This window comes from Lathamus discolor, chromosome 3 (genome assembly GCF_037157495.1).
Source record: "Lathamus discolor isolate bLatDis1 chromosome 3, bLatDis1.hap1, whole genome shotgun sequence".
Taxonomy (NCBI): domain Eukaryota; kingdom Metazoa; phylum Chordata; class Aves; order Psittaciformes; family Psittacidae; genus Lathamus; species Lathamus discolor.
The window spans coordinates 67,371,191-67,386,717 of NC_088886.1; the positions used below are offsets into that span (position 1 = coordinate 67,371,191).

Here is a 15,527-nt window from a genome sequence, read left to right on the forward strand (position 1 = left end):
GGACTGACTGGTTGAAATGGGTCTTTGGCAGATCACCCTCTTTGGAAAGGCTCCAGCTGTCTTAGGAGACATTCCTCACGTAGCTTTGCTGTGAAGATAGTGCTGACCTGTTACAGGGGCATTTGCTGAGCAAGTGAAGACGAGCCAAAGGCAGCTCTGAAGTGCTGGGAGAGAATGGGTTTCCCATCACGAGGGTTGGGCAGGAGGTCAGGCTCACACATGTATATATATATGTATATGCATATATAAGACTGCTCGGCCGCACACTGGTGCCCAGGACGTGCCTGTAGTGCTTCCTGAATCCCTGCCAGTGGTTAGCCCCGGAAAACAGGCAGGGAGCTGGAGTCTGTGGGTTGGGATGAGAAAAGGATTAAAGAGGGGGTGTTTAGCTACAGTAGGACTTGGAGCACCTCTTGGAGTACAGGGACATGCACGGGACAAAGATGCTTTTCCTTCTTTGTAACAGAAGCAGGACGCTGGCACTGATAACCGCAGTGATAAAGAGTATTTAGACCAGGAGCAGGTGGTTCATAGAACCACAGCATGGTTTGGGTTGGAAGGGACCTTAAGATCATCCAGTTCCAGCGCCCTGCCACGGGCAGGGACACCTTCCACTAGAGCTGGGTGCTCTGAGACCCAGTGTCCAACCTGGCCTTGAACACTGCCAGGGATGGGGCAGCCACAGCTTCTCTGGGCACCCTGTGCCAGCGCCTCAGCACCCTCACAGGGAAGAGCTTCTGCCTTACCTCCAACCTTAACTTCCCCTGTTTCAGTCTGAACCCATCACCCCCTGTCCTATCGCTGCAGTCCCTGATGAAGAGTCTCTCCCCACCGTCCTTGCAGCTCCTTCAGACACCGGAAGCTGCTCTGAGGTCCTCCCCGCCTCCATCACCATCATCTCCCCCCCCACCCCGGCCCCTCTTCTCGCGGGGTGGGGGCGGCCCGTTTCTACTTCGGGTCCGTGCTGGCTGGGAGGCAGCCGTCGCAGCGCCCTGGGCCGCGCCATGTGTGCGGGGCGCAAGCGGAGGAAAGCGGTGGCGGGGCGGGAGGCACGACCCGGAAAGCGGCTCTGCCACGGCAGGGTGCGGGCGGGCCCGGCTGAAGCGGGAGCTGGAGCGTCTGCTGCCCTTCCCCGAGGAGGTGGTGGCCGGGCTGGGTCAGCTCCTGCGGCTCAGCGCCGGCTCCCTCCGTGCTAAGAGCTCCTTCAGCGGTAAGGAGCATCGCCGGCGGGAGCTGCATCCCCCTTTGTTACTCCCTACAGCTCCTTTTCTTTCTCCTCTCCTCACGGGGTCTGCTCTCTCTTTGCCATCTCAAGCCGCAAGGCTTCGGGATGCCTCGTGCCTGGGCAGGAGCAGAGCTCGCCCTTGTTTGGAATTAGAGGGATCTGGATGGATGAAGTTGGTTTTGTCTGTGGGCTCTTGGGCAGGAGCAGGGGGCAGTGATTTGTGCAGCCCAGGTGGGAAGTTGTGCTTTTCCAGGGGCTCTTCCTGCTCTAACAAGGCTGGTGGAGTGCTCAGTGTGCTGGCAGTGCATGACAATTACCTGACGTGTGGTTACATTGGGTTTGGGAATCTGTTAAAATAGATGGTGTTAAAGGCACGTCTGCATTCCCCTGGGCTATCATGGTTGCAATTAATAAACACCCCATCCCATAAACGTCCGACCAAAGGCCAGGCTGGATGGGGCTTGGAGCAAAGTGCTCTAGTGGAAGGTGCCCCTGCCCATGGAACTGGGTGAGCTTTAAGGTTGCTTCCAACCCAAACCAGGGATTCTGTGGTTTAGGCAACCCTGGATTTTCCTGGTGAAATCAGAGCGGCTTGAAAATGCTGCCTATGGCCTCAGAAAGAGCCTCATTTCTCCCTTTAACTCCATAGCATTGGGTGTATTGGATGCCAGTGGATGTACTGAATGCCAATGGATGTATTGAATTACCGCTCTCTTTTAAGCCGTGTTTGTAGGATCAGCAAGTACATGAAGATGAATAGCCTCAGAGTTGTTTGCCTTGCAGCGTTAGGTTAATTTGCTTGTCTGGCTGTGCCAGCTGTGGTTTCCCACTGGCTTTGCTCTGGAAAGGAGCTCTGCTGCATTAGCCTTTGCAATGCTGAATATTTGGCCCGAACCCCATCTGCTCTGAAGCATAGGAGCACCTTCAGAGCTGGTCCTGTGCTCTAGGACCAGGCAGAGGTCCTGGCCTAGACCAGGTTGCTCATGGCTGGTCTTGTTGCCAAGTTGTTAGAAGAGGGCAAAATTTTTACGATAATTATATAAATAGTAGAAATTATTATATATGAGAAATTTATAAATCAATAGTGTGGTTTTGGAAATACTGTAATTTTGCAGTATTGTTTGTAGTCTCATACCACAGTTATTCAATAACTAATGTTACAATGGTAGGCTTGGTGGCAAAAGCTAACATAACCATATATGGTGAAGGGTATATGGGTGGATTTAAGAAAGTACTGTGAAACTCTATCGAAGCAGAAATTATGGATGTACCAAGGGTAGTCAAGTGAGGATAAAAGAATGCTGGCGTCCACATAATGGTTGGGATATGTCCAGAGAACAGAAAGGTGAAAAGGACAGAGAGAGGAAGACTTCATCCAAGGAAGACTCCTTACTTCATCAATGCGACCACCAGAGGGGGCTGCTCAAGCGCAGAAGAGGCTGATGTCGTAATAGACTGATGTGGTAATCCTTGATGCATATGTATTAGTTAATGATGTAATCCGTGTTGAATATGTATTAGTGACCAAATTTTTAGTGTATAAATTGCGAACGCGATTTGATGGGGTTGAAGGCAGATTTGGGCCCGTGCCCCTGGTTTCCCAGCGCTGCAGTAAAGCACCTCATATAACCATTCTGGTGGTTATGAATTTATTCTTATGCTAACATTTTGGCAACCCAGATGGGACCTCGCGGGCATTGCTGAGGCGGATCGTGTCTCGATTCTGCTCCAGCTGGCACCGACAAATTCTCCGGGAGCCATCAACCGCGACTGACCTCCGCTGCTCACGACGGACCTCTGATACGGTAAGAAAGGTGCTTTTCTAATTTGGTTACGGTACCGATTGCCGAGTAACGTAAACTGTACCGACTTCTGATAAGTCTGCCTGACAGACGCGGCGAAAGCTGCACTTGGTCTGGCGAAGTCTGGTCTGGTAAAGCCTGCCTGCTAGACACGGCAAAAGCTGCGCTTGGTTGGGGATAGGGAGCTTCCGGGGTAAGCCTAGGCGCCGTCCGTTAGACAGTAGCGAAAGCTCTGCAGGTTCAGCAAATCTGGTCTGGTTTTATGCTGCAGGATCAGCATTCAGCAAATCTGGTCTGGTTTTATGCTGCGGGATCAGCATCTGTCTGGATACGTGTTGTATACATGTTGTAATTTAATGCTGTAAAAGAAACTTGTTTCTAGGGATTTCTTTATATGTACAAAATGCCGTCGATTCCCAAGTCGTCTCCATTAGGCTGCATCTTAAGTCACTGGAAGGAGGGTCGGTTTGGGCAGAGCATGCAAAAGAGTAAACTAATTGATTACTGTAATGTATGGTGGACACAGTATGAACTGGAGGATCAGGAGAAATGGCCTGAAAATGGGACTTTGCAGTACAATACTATATTACAGTTGATGTTATATTGAAAAAGAGAAGGAAAATGGGCCGAGGTACCATATGTAGATCTTCTCTTTACCTTAAAAAAAAATAATAATAATGATGAATGGCAGAAATCCTATGGAATAATGGTTGTTAAGGTAAATACTAATGAACAATGTAAGGGATGTGTTACTGAGAAAAGATGTATGGGATATCTTGCCTTAGAGAATAGTTTACAACATCAGAAAGATATTGACAGCTTGGACTTGACAGTTGCTCCATCAGCCCCGCCGGCATTAAATGAAGAAAGGAGGGAGGAAGAGGATTTTGTAATTCAAAAATGGGAATGAATGTAGAAAGGTTAGGATATAATCAATGTGCATATTGCAAACAGGAAGGACACTGGAAGAATGAATGTCCATTTAGGGGAGGACAATTTATGTCTCCAGGGAATCCTTTTATGGGATCTGATGTAGCTAAGGCAATGGTGCTAGGAGAATTTGACAATCAAAGCTGACTAGGCAGGGCGAAAGATGAAGAACCCCTCGTGAAAATCCAACTGGGAGAGAAAGAAGTGAAATTTTTAATAGACACAGGGGCTACCTATTCAGTTTTAAATGATTTACATGGGGGGTTAGGGGAAAGAACTATGACAATTGTGGGAGCCACAGGGAAGGAGGAAGTACGGCCATTCTTGCAGCCCCTAGATCTGCGATTTAGAGGGAAGGAATTAACACACGAATCTCTATATGTACCTGAATGCCCCATTCCCCTTTTAGGAGGGGACTTACTGGCCAAACTGGATGCAATGATCATTTTTTAAAATGGTGAATTAATAATGCAAATCCCCGAATCAAAAGCAGGACAGATCTTTGTTCTTAAAGAAAAACCCATTGCTCAAATTCCAAAAGAGGTAGAAGAGGCTGTGATACCGGTAGTTTAGGAAACAGAAATCCCGGGAAAATCAAAAGCAGCTCAACCAGTAACAGTGGAACTAAAAGATGGGGTTAGACCAGTAAGAGTTAAACAATATCCGCTGAAGCTAGAGGCAAGATTTGGGATTATAAAAATAATTGAGAAATTTTTAAAATATCGGATTTTGGAAGACTGTGAATCAGAATATAACACACTAATTTTTCCCAGTAAGAAAACCAAACGGTGAATATAGGTTAGTACAAGATCTGAGGGCAATAAATGAAATAACAAAAGATATCCACCCAGTAGTAGCAAATCCTTATACACTGTTAACATCTGTGAAGGAAAAATATAAATGGTTTACAGTGATTGATTTAAAAGATGCCTTCTTCTGCATTCCTCTTGATAAAAATAGCAGGAAATTGTTTGCATTTGAATGGGAAGAATCCACAGAGCGGACAAAAAACACAACTAACGCGGACCAGACTACCACAAGGATTCAAAAATAGTCCAGCCCTTTTTGGGAATCAATTGGCTAAAGAACTGGAGACATGGACTACTCAAGGAAAGGTACAGGTACCGAGATCACAATATCTCTTATTACAATACATAGATGACATCTTTATTGCAACAGAACAAAAATCATTATGCATAAAAGTGACTATTGAAATCCTGAACCAGCTAGGCCTGAATGGTTATGAAGTCTTGAAAGAAAAGGCACAAATTGCATGTACAACTGTGTTGTATCTAGGATGTGAAATTTCACAAGGACAGTGAAAGCTAGGAATAAAAATTGCATAGAGGCAATTTGTGCCATTCCAGAACCACGGAATTTACATGAGCTAAGGACATTTTTGGGCGTGGTGGGATGGTGCAGGTTCTGGATAATGAATTACGGACTTATTGCTAAACCCCTGTATGAAGCCCAAAATTCACATGCTTTTGTTTGGGACAAACCACAGAAAGAGGCCTTTAAAAGACTGAAGGAGGCGTTAATGAAATCACCAGCACTGCGACTCCCAGATTTGACAAAGGACTTTCAGTTATTTGTCCATGAGAGACAGAGATTGGTGTTGGGAGTATTAACCCAGAAAATTGGAAGCTGGAAAAGACCAGTAGGATATTTTTCAAAACAACTGGATCCGCAGCTTTTCTAGGAACTGACCTAGAGGAAGGAATTCTTGAACATAACTGTATAGAGGTCATCGAGCATACATATGCAACCAGAACGGACTTAAAAGGTGTACCTCTTGAGCAACCAGACTGGGAACTTTTCACAGATGGAAGCAGCTTTGTGGAGAACGGGATACGGTACGCAGGATATGCTGTGACAACGCAACAAAAGGTAATTGAAGCAAAAGCCTTGCCACCTGGGACGTCAGCTCAACGGGCAGAGCTGATAGCTCTTACAAGAGAGTTGGAAATGAGTGACGATAAAAAGGTAAATGTATGGACTGATTCAAAGTATGCGTTTGGTGTAGTATATATACATGGAGCATTATGGAAGGAACGAGGACTGTTGTCTTCACAAGGGACTAATATAAAATATCAAGAAGAAATTTTGAAACTGATAATTGCTGTACAAAAACCCAGACAGGTAGCCATTATGCATCGTAAAGCACACCAAGGAGGAACTTTGAAGATATCCGAAGGAAATACACTGGCAGATCGGACAGCTCGACAAGTTGCCCGGAAGGTATGGAACATGATGGCCCTGATACCTCTCAAGGTAAGCTCACTCCATACCTATCTTCCACAAGACCCAAAATATTCAAAAGAAGATGAAAAGCTGGCAGGACTTCTAAAGGCTCAAAAGAATTCTGAAGGGTGGTATACAACAACAACTGGACAGGTAATAGTACCACCAGCAATAATGCGAAAAAACCTACAAACTGAACATCAGAAATGTCATTGGGGTGCAGAAGCATTGGTAACTTATTTAAAACGAGGAATAATTTCCACACAGATGCTAACTGTGGCAAAAGCAGCGGGGTCAAGATGTGAAAATTGTTTGAAAAATAATCCAGTAGCAAAAAGACAAGTTAAGATGGGAAGAATTAGGATAGGAGTGGAACCAGGAGATTACTGGCAGGTTGATTTTGCGGAACTACCAAAAGTACAAGGGTACAAATATTTGCTAGTAGGGGTTGACACTTCTTCTGGATGGCCGGAGGCCCTTCCCTGTCACACCAGTCAGGCAAAGGAAACGGTGAAATGGTTGCTTAGAGAAATCATTCCACGATTTGAAGTCCCTTTAGGGATATCGTCAGATAGGGGTCCACACTTTGTTGCAACCATAGTACAAGAAGTTAGTAAAGTATTAGGGATATCATGGAACTTACATGCCCCCTGGACGCCCCAGTCTAGTGGACAGGTAGAAAAGATGAATCAAACAATAAAGAGACAAATCAGTAAAATATGTCAAGAGGCCAGAATAAAATGGCCACAAGCATTACCTATAGCTCTGTTACGAATCAGAGTAAAACCCAGAAGTGGAATGTCAGTAAGCCCCTATGAGATCCTCTATGGAAAGCCATACTTGGCAGGAACCCTCCACAGGAACTAAAGTAGGATGGGCTATGGAATCCTTATTTGCTCAAGTTGCAGTATATCGGAATAGAGAAATGATTTATGATGTGATTGGTCAGACAGAAAGATTAGCCAGAGCAACGAGGAAGGGATTCAGAGACATGAATTTGCAGTTGCAAGCAACAACTAAAATGACCTTGCAAAACAGAATGGCATTGGACATGTTACTGATTAAAGAACATGGTGTTTGTGAATATTTGAAAGACAGAATAGACCATTGTTTTATTCATATTCCTAATGTAACTGCGGACATAGAATACAATATTTCTCAGTTGACCAAAGTTGAGCAAGAAGCGGAAAAAGAGTATATTGAACAAAATTGGGTTGGAGCACTCTTTGATAGTTTGGGCCTTCACCTCATGGGATGGGTCCGTTCCCTCGTGCAAATTGTAATCGTGATACTGATTATATTCTTAATCTTAAAATATCTAATGTATCTTTGCATCCGAAAGGAAATAGCCCGAAGCAGTGCACAGACCCATCGAATTATAGGAGCAGTAACTAGGGAACATGCAAAGTACTCCACATCTCCACCTACTTATCAGGAGACAGCTACCTAAGAGAATGAAATAATACTTTGTGGAGACAAGCCACAAAATCCCGGAGGACTTCCGGGAAGTTAGAAAGGAAAACTGAGAAAGGGTTTGTAAAAGGTATCAAAGAAAGTCTGAGGAGACGTGGTTACAAAGGAGAAAGTAAAATGGGAATACAACAATTAATGTCTCTCTTTTTGGGACAATCCATGGCGGATATTAGGAAAAACTTCATAACCTCACATATGAGTGCATAATAACTTTTGAACAGTGGAACCTGCCGTGGATACTAGGGCAGTGTAAATTTTGCTGGAACCAAAACTGTCATCTAACGACGGGGGAGTTGATCCACAGAACCCAGAGATATTATTTTACTGAATCCCCTGAGAATATCATAAAACTTGTGTGTAGGTGCTCTCACATTTTTTTTAAGTGCATTTGCAGAGCACTGGGAAAGAGAAGCTATAGAGATTTGTAAGAGATTGTTTGAAATGGGAGCCGGTCAAAACAAGGGAATTCTGAAGAAAAGCCCATTGGGTTATTTTTGGGCACATTGGAAAGAACTGGGAGGGTCTTCTCGATAAACAAGAAAACGTTGATAAAATATTGTAACCAATGGTGGCCTTTATATAGAATCATAGAATCATAGAATAGTTAGGGTTGGAAAGGACCTCAAGATCATCTAGTTCCAACCCCCCTGCCATGGGCAGGGACACCTCACACTAAACCATCCCACACAAGGCTTCATCCAACCTGGCCTTGAACACTGCCAGGGATGGAGCGCTCACAACCTCCCTGGGCAACCGTTTCCAGTGTCTCACCACCCTAACAGGAAAGAATTTCCTCCTCATATCCAATCTAAACTTCCCCTGTTTAAGTTTTAACCCGTTACCCCTTGTCCTGTCACTACAGTCCCTGACGATGAGTCCCTCCCCAGCATCCCTATAGGCCCCCTTCAGATACCGGAAGGCTGAAGATCAGGAGAAATGGCCTAAAAATGGAACTCTGAGTTATAATACATTTTTACAATTAATGTTGGTTTTGAGGTGGCCAGGAAAATGGGATGATGTATGCAGATATGTTTTTCACTTGAAGAAACCACCTGGAGTGGCAGACAGAATGTGCAATTAATATAGCTCTGCCAGATCCCTAATTTTGGTTTTGGAAAAGGGACAGGGAAAACCAGAAAGCTAAGGTGGAGAGGTGTTGTTCAGCCTGTGATATTGGGACAGTAATCAGGACAATTATATATATCACAGGTACCTCCGAGAGGAGCACCCTCTGCCTCTGTCCTATCAGGTATTGATAAGCAGGAGGAAATTGCTGTCACTGGCAACAAGCAGCACATTCACATTCAGAGTTAAGAAGGGGTTAAACCAGAAGTGCTGTTGCAGAGGCAGGCATCTATAACCCCTGCAGAGCAGGGTGAGCAGCTGTGGAAAAAAAATAAATAAAAGAAAAGGGAAAACCAAGGGGGAAAGGAGGGGAGCTCCCGCAGTTCCTGTGTTCAAGCATGGGATGGGTGCTGGGGCAGGCAAACAGACATGTTGACAGATGGGACTGAGGGGTTGTTGAATAAATGTGGACGGGAGTGAAGGAGGAAGCATGGAGAGTGTATAGGAATCGGGAACAGGTAGAAAAGAAAAAACTGGGTCGTGCTATAGCCACGGCTGCGCTGGTTGCTTTAAAACTGGTGGAAGAGAAATGTCGGGCAGAAGTGGGGGAGTGGGCTCCTCTTCTGTGGAACCAGATCGGTGTGCGTGCTATGAGGAGTTTGGACCCTGGAAGTGAGACTGCCCTGGGCAGGGAGTGCCATGGGGTGGCTCCAGTGACTGAATTGCAACTAGACTGACGGGGACCAGGGGAATCTTCCCCAGCAGATCCACTGGTTATAATGGAGCTAGGGGACAAAAGAAAGAAAAGGAAGTGGAATTTTCGGTTGATACGGGCACAACGTATTCAGTTTTAAACAAAGCTTTAATGCCTTTGGGGACGATTATATTATGGTAAAAGGGGCGACTGGCCAAGGTGAAAAGGCTTATTTTTGTAAACTATTAAAATATCAATTGGGAAAACAATGAGGCATCCATACCTTTTTGTATATGCCTAACTCCCCAAAAGCTCTTTTGGGGAGAGATTTGTTAGAACACTTGGGAGCGACCATTCCTTTCAAAGGAGGCGAGATCACTTTAAAAGTAAATGACCAACAGTATATAGAGATGGTAAAGCTTAGTTTTGACCACTAATCATGTCGAGGGAGAAGTCAGGTTGAAGATATACTGGATCAGGTATTCCCAGGGGTGTGGGCTACGAACATACCTGGAAGGGCCAAAAGTGCACCCCCAATACAGATAAGCTCAAGGAGGGAAAACAGCCAGTCAGGATTAAACAATACCCCCTGAAAAGGGAAGATAGGGAAGGAATTTGCCCAAATGACTGAAAATTTCCTACAGCTAGGACTGCTAAAAGAGTGCCAATCTGATTTTAACACCCCTATTTTACCTGTTTGTAAACCTGATGGGTAATACTGGGTGATACAGGACTTACGGGCTGTTAACAAAGTAACTGAGGATCCTTACCCTGTAGTAGCAAATTCATACACTTTACTAACATGCTTAACTTCAGAGCTAACTTGGTTTACTGTTCTAGATTTGAAGGATGCTTTTTTCTGCCTCCCTCTCCATGAAGCCAGCCAGAAAATCTTTGCATTTGAATGGGAAGGCCCTAAGAGTGGGTGCAAAATCCAGGTCACGTGGACGGTGTTGCCTCAGGGATTTAAGAACAGTCCCACCCTGTTTGGAGAACAACTTTCAAAAGACTTAGAGTCCTGGGAAGCCCCAGCAGAAGAAGGGAAGTTATTGCAGTACATCCTAATAGCTACCCAGAGAGAAGAGGCCTGTGTGGCCTGGACGGTATGACAGGATGGTGTAGATTGCGGATCCACCATCATGGACTAATTGTTAAGCCTCTATATGCACTACAACAAGAATCTTCAGTGGACAAAGGAAGCCACTCGAGCCTTCCACCAATTAAAAAAACGCCTTAATGTCGGCACCAGCCTTAGGACTCCCAGATGTGAGTAAACCATTCTTTCTTTTCTCCCATGAGAAACAAGGAATTGCCTTAGGAATACTAGCACAGGACTTGGGCCTGTACAGGCGAGCAGTTAAGCAATTGGACTCTGCAGCTGAAGGATGGCCTGGATGCCTCAGGGCCGTTGCAGCAGTTGTACTAAACATCCAAGATTCACCTTGGGCCAGAAAATGACTGTGCTGGTGTCCCATACAGTGTCTGCAGTGCTGAAAGTGAAAGGCGGGCACTGGCTTTCCCCACAAATGTTTCTGAAATATCAAGCCATCATGGTGGAGCAAGATTATGTAGAGATAGCGGTAACTAACATTGTCAACCCAGCTTCTTTCCTCAGCAGAAACAAAGGAGAACAAGTACACCACGATGGCCTGGAGACTATTGAGGCCACATATTCCAGTCGCCCGGATCTGAAAGATACCCCTTTAGACGACGCAGAAACCTGGTTTACTGATGGGAGCAGCTATGTCATCAGTGGAAAACGGCATGCTGAAGTAAGAGAATCCAGACCATTACCCATAAACGCCTCTGCACAGAAGGTGGAACTGATTGCTCTGACTAGAGCTCTGGAACTGGCAAAAGGAAAAAACATAAATGTCTATACAGACTCAAGATATGCATTCGGAGTTGTGCATGCACATGGTGCCATTTGGAAGGAGAGGACTGTTGAATTCACAAGGAAAAAACATCAAATATGCACAAGAAATATTGAGACTGTTGGAAGTGTTCCAACTACCTGAGAAGGTGGCAATTATGCACATCAAGGCACACCAGAAGGTGAGCTCAGAATTACAGGAAGGAAATGAGCCGGTGAACAGAGAGGCAAAAAAAGCAGCAAAAGGTGAGATAGCTTTCATTCCTGATGGGAAAATTTCTCTGGAAGGTAAGCCAAACTATAATAAGGAAGATCAGAAATTGATTATAGATCAAGATGGAATATTTAATGAGGAAGGGTGGGCTAGTACACCACAGGGGAAGATAATTGTTCCCTCATCTTTGTTATGGTCCTTAGTAAAGAATGCACATCAAAAACACACTGGGGAGTGGATGCCTTGTATAAATATTTGATAATCAAAATTATGGCTAAAACTCTGTATGCTGCTATTCAACAGGTAACTCACCAGTGTAATCTCTGCCTCCAAACAAACCCCAAAAGTAATCCTAAACCCAAAACGGGTCAAATTGAGAGGGGCAACGGACCAGGACTACTGTGGCAGATCGACTTTACAGAACTGCCAAGAAAAGGGGGGTATACAGATTTGTTGGCACTGACGGGTACCTTTTCAGATTGGCCAGAAGCCTTTCTAACTAGAACTGTGAAAGCCTGAGAAGAAACGCAATTGATACTGAGAACATATGCCTTGATACAGAGCAAGGCATTTATCATTCTGAAATCCATCCAGACATTACTCAAAGGACTGTACTTGTATATATTGTACTTGTAAATATTGTATATATGTGTGTGCTTGTGACTGTTAAGAATCATTCTAATTTTTATATGCTACCATCCAACAAGTAACTCAACAATGTGATCTTTGCCTTCAAACAAACCCCAAGATTACTCCCAAACTGCAAATAGGCCAAATTGGCAGAGGTAATGGACCAGGCCAACAATGGCAGATTGACTTCACAGAACTGCCAAGAAAAAGGGGGTATAGACATTTGTTAGTGCTAACAGACACCTTTTCAGGTTGGCCAGAAGCCTTTCCAACTAGAGGCACACAAGCCCGGGAGGTAAAAAAGATATTGTTGCAGGAAATAATACCACGCTATGGAGTTCCAGCCACTATATCTTCAGACAGAGGACCACATTTTGTTTCAAAAGTGGTACAACAAATTAACAAACATTTAGGTATTGATTGGCAACTTCATACTCCCTACCACCCTCAGTCAAGTGATCAGGTGGAGAAAATGAACCACCTAATTAAACAACAAATTGTGAAATTGTGTCAGGAGGCCAGCCTACCCTGGCCCCAGACACTTCCATTAGCTCTGTTGAGAATTTGAACAAAACCAAGAACTCGAGAAGGGCTGAGCCCTTTTGAAATTCTGTATGGAAGACCATATGGAGTCCAACAGGGAATGTCTCTCCAAGTGGGAGAAGAGACTATGAATAGCTATATAATAGAGTTAGGAAAACGACTCAGAAAAATTGAAAAATATGTGGCTGGAACTCGAAACAGAGGACTGGATAGTCCCACACATAATATACAACCTGGAGATTATGTGTATATAAAATCTTTCAGACCCACAGGGGAAGAAGATCTCGAACCAAGGTGGAAAGGGCCGTTCCAAGTACTACTCACAACTTTCACAGCTATCAAAAGTAGAGAACAAAGCGTCTAGATTCATCATACTCGAGTCAAGAAGGCTCCAAAGGCTCCCTGGAAAATCACATCAAGCGGTAATAACAGACTGAAATTAAAACTAACTCGCGAAAGATAGAGTGATCCATGGGTGTCAACACAATGTTGCAATTGTAATCAGAATATAAATCCGGATATCACTTATTACCTGGATATGAGGTAAGGACGGTGTAGTGCAAGTGTGACACATATTGCATGAAGCTTGGCCCAGTTATTATAGACACATATTTAAGTAGCATAGTTAGTTAAAATGAAACAGTTATTGATATTAATTAATCCTTTATACCTATACCATGGTCCAAGCCATAGAAAAAGAAACATCAATATTGGGGTCAAACACGAATGTCTGGCTCACATGGGCAAATAAGACTGGGGTTACTGACTTCTGTCTGACCTTGGCACAGGTGGGAAATCCTTGCCAAACGTGCCTAATTGGTATACCATACTTGAGCCCCTTTGATTTTCAAGGATGGGTAAGGAATGATTCAATTTTAAATCTTACCACAGTAATCAAAATGGTCAAGAGAGCTCGAGGGACCAACTGGACAGTTGCATCAGCCCAAATAGGTATAATAATAAAGAACTTAAATCGTTCCACTATCCCAGTGCAAGAACTCCAACTCTTGGGAGCTATATAACTTTTGATACATGGTCAAGCGAAGTCCCTGAGACCAAGGTAACTAGCGGGAAGACATGGTATCATAATATAACCGCTTACTGCTCAGGATCATCTCCAACTTTACGATACAATGATAAAATACCCAAAGCACTACCCCCAGGATATTTCTTGATATGTGGAGACCGAGCATGGCCAGGAATTCCTTCCAAACCCTCTGGAGGACCATGTTATCTAGGTAAATTGTCCCTGTTTGCAGCCTCCAAAAGGCGTTTAGTCCAGGACATGAAGGGCAGCCTCCGCAGAGACAAACGATCCATTGAGCAATTAGGCCCGAATTGCGATTCCACTTTAAGAATCTGGAATCACACAGCAATATTTTTGGCGGCATTATTTGTACCAGGTATAGCTGCGAGTAAGCATTGGCAGATATACATCGTTTGGCATGTTGGACGGCTAAGCAATTAAATATAACTTCAGATGTGATATCTTCACTTGCCACAGACACAGATAGTGTAAGACACGCATCTTTACAAAACCAAGCAGCAACTGATTTTTTATTATTGGCCCATGGCCATGGTTGTGAGGATTTTGAAGGTATGTGCTGCATGAACTTACCTGACCATTCTGAATCAATTCATGCTAAGCTGCAAAAATTGCGAGAAAATATGCAAGAGCTTAAAATTGTTGGAGGCGGATTGGATGAATGGCTAAATAACTTGGGAGTTACAGGATGATTCAGGGAAATACAAGGCCTTCTAATCTTAGCTATAAGACTACTCATTTTAATGATTGTACCTTGCATAATACAATGCATATTGAAATCACTTCATAAATCGATAGAAAGAACATGGATAGCTGTGTCATAAATAATATAGTAAAAGAATTTACATACTTCATAGAAAAGGGGGGATTGATACAGACTTAACCAGTGTACAAGGGGATAATACAGGGAAATCCGACTAATATACAGGGGAGTGTATAAAGGGGCTAGAGGAATTCACTTGCTTAAACAAAAGTATTGTCTGTTGTAAACACCTATCATGCCTACTAAGCAGAACAAGGCACAAACTACTGATAAGGGGAGAAGCAGAGGCCTGGTTCTACTGATAAGCAACTATTGACAAGGAAAAGCAGACGCCTGAGTCTATTGATAAGGGGGAGAAGCAGATGGTTTATGGCTGGGACACCGACCAAACCCTAAGGCCATACGTGAAGATTAAAAGGTGAAAACTTTTAAGAAGAGGAAGACTCACTTACTTCATCTTGAAGACCCCTACCCACAGGAGGAAGACTCATTTACTTCATCTTGAGACCCCTGCCCATGACCAGAGGGGGGCACTGTGCAGGAGCAAAGGACCTTCTAGCTCAGTATAGTACGAAGCGGGGATAGGTACTAAATACATATAGGCGTATCAAGTAATCTAATGCGTATGTATACCTTAAGAGAATAAATGTAAAGGGAAAAACGACGCTGGGTGTGCATACTTTGGAGGAGCTATCCCCATGCACCTCAGCGCTGAATAAAAAGCATACCTATTTTACGACTTTAACGGGTTGTGGAGTCAATCCGCGTATCAATCTCTCATAAGAATTCATTTTATTTGGATAATTCACATTATAATATATATATATGCACAGAGGACAAGTCTCCTGTAACATTATGAGATGCATGGAAAAATTTGATGTGTTTTATTTTTTTAAATATTGCCTAGTGTCTCCTGTAGAAAGTAAAAAACACTATGTTTTAAATTTCTTTTCAACTCAGTCTTTTCTGGCTTACAGGATCATAGAATGGTTTGGGTTGGAACGGACCTTAAGATCATCCAGTTAC

The 15,527-nt window shown here is 43.9% G+C and overlaps 1 long non-coding RNA gene across 2 annotated transcripts; it reads left to right on the forward strand.

The window, feature by feature from the left end:
• The first annotated feature begins 884 nt into the window (after positions 1-884).
• Positions 885-15,246, forward strand: LOC136009649 (uncharacterized). 2 transcript variants are annotated; one of them, XR_010610611.1, is made up of 3 exons: positions 885-1,210; positions 2,906-3,030; positions 10,274-15,246. It is a non-coding gene; the product is annotated as an uncharacterized LOC136009649 (long non-coding RNA). The 2 variants fall into 2 exon arrangements; XR_010610610.1 differs by lacking the exon at positions 885-1,210 and having other exon boundaries at positions 1,314-3,030.
• The last annotated feature ends 281 nt before the right edge of the window (positions 15,247-15,527 follow it).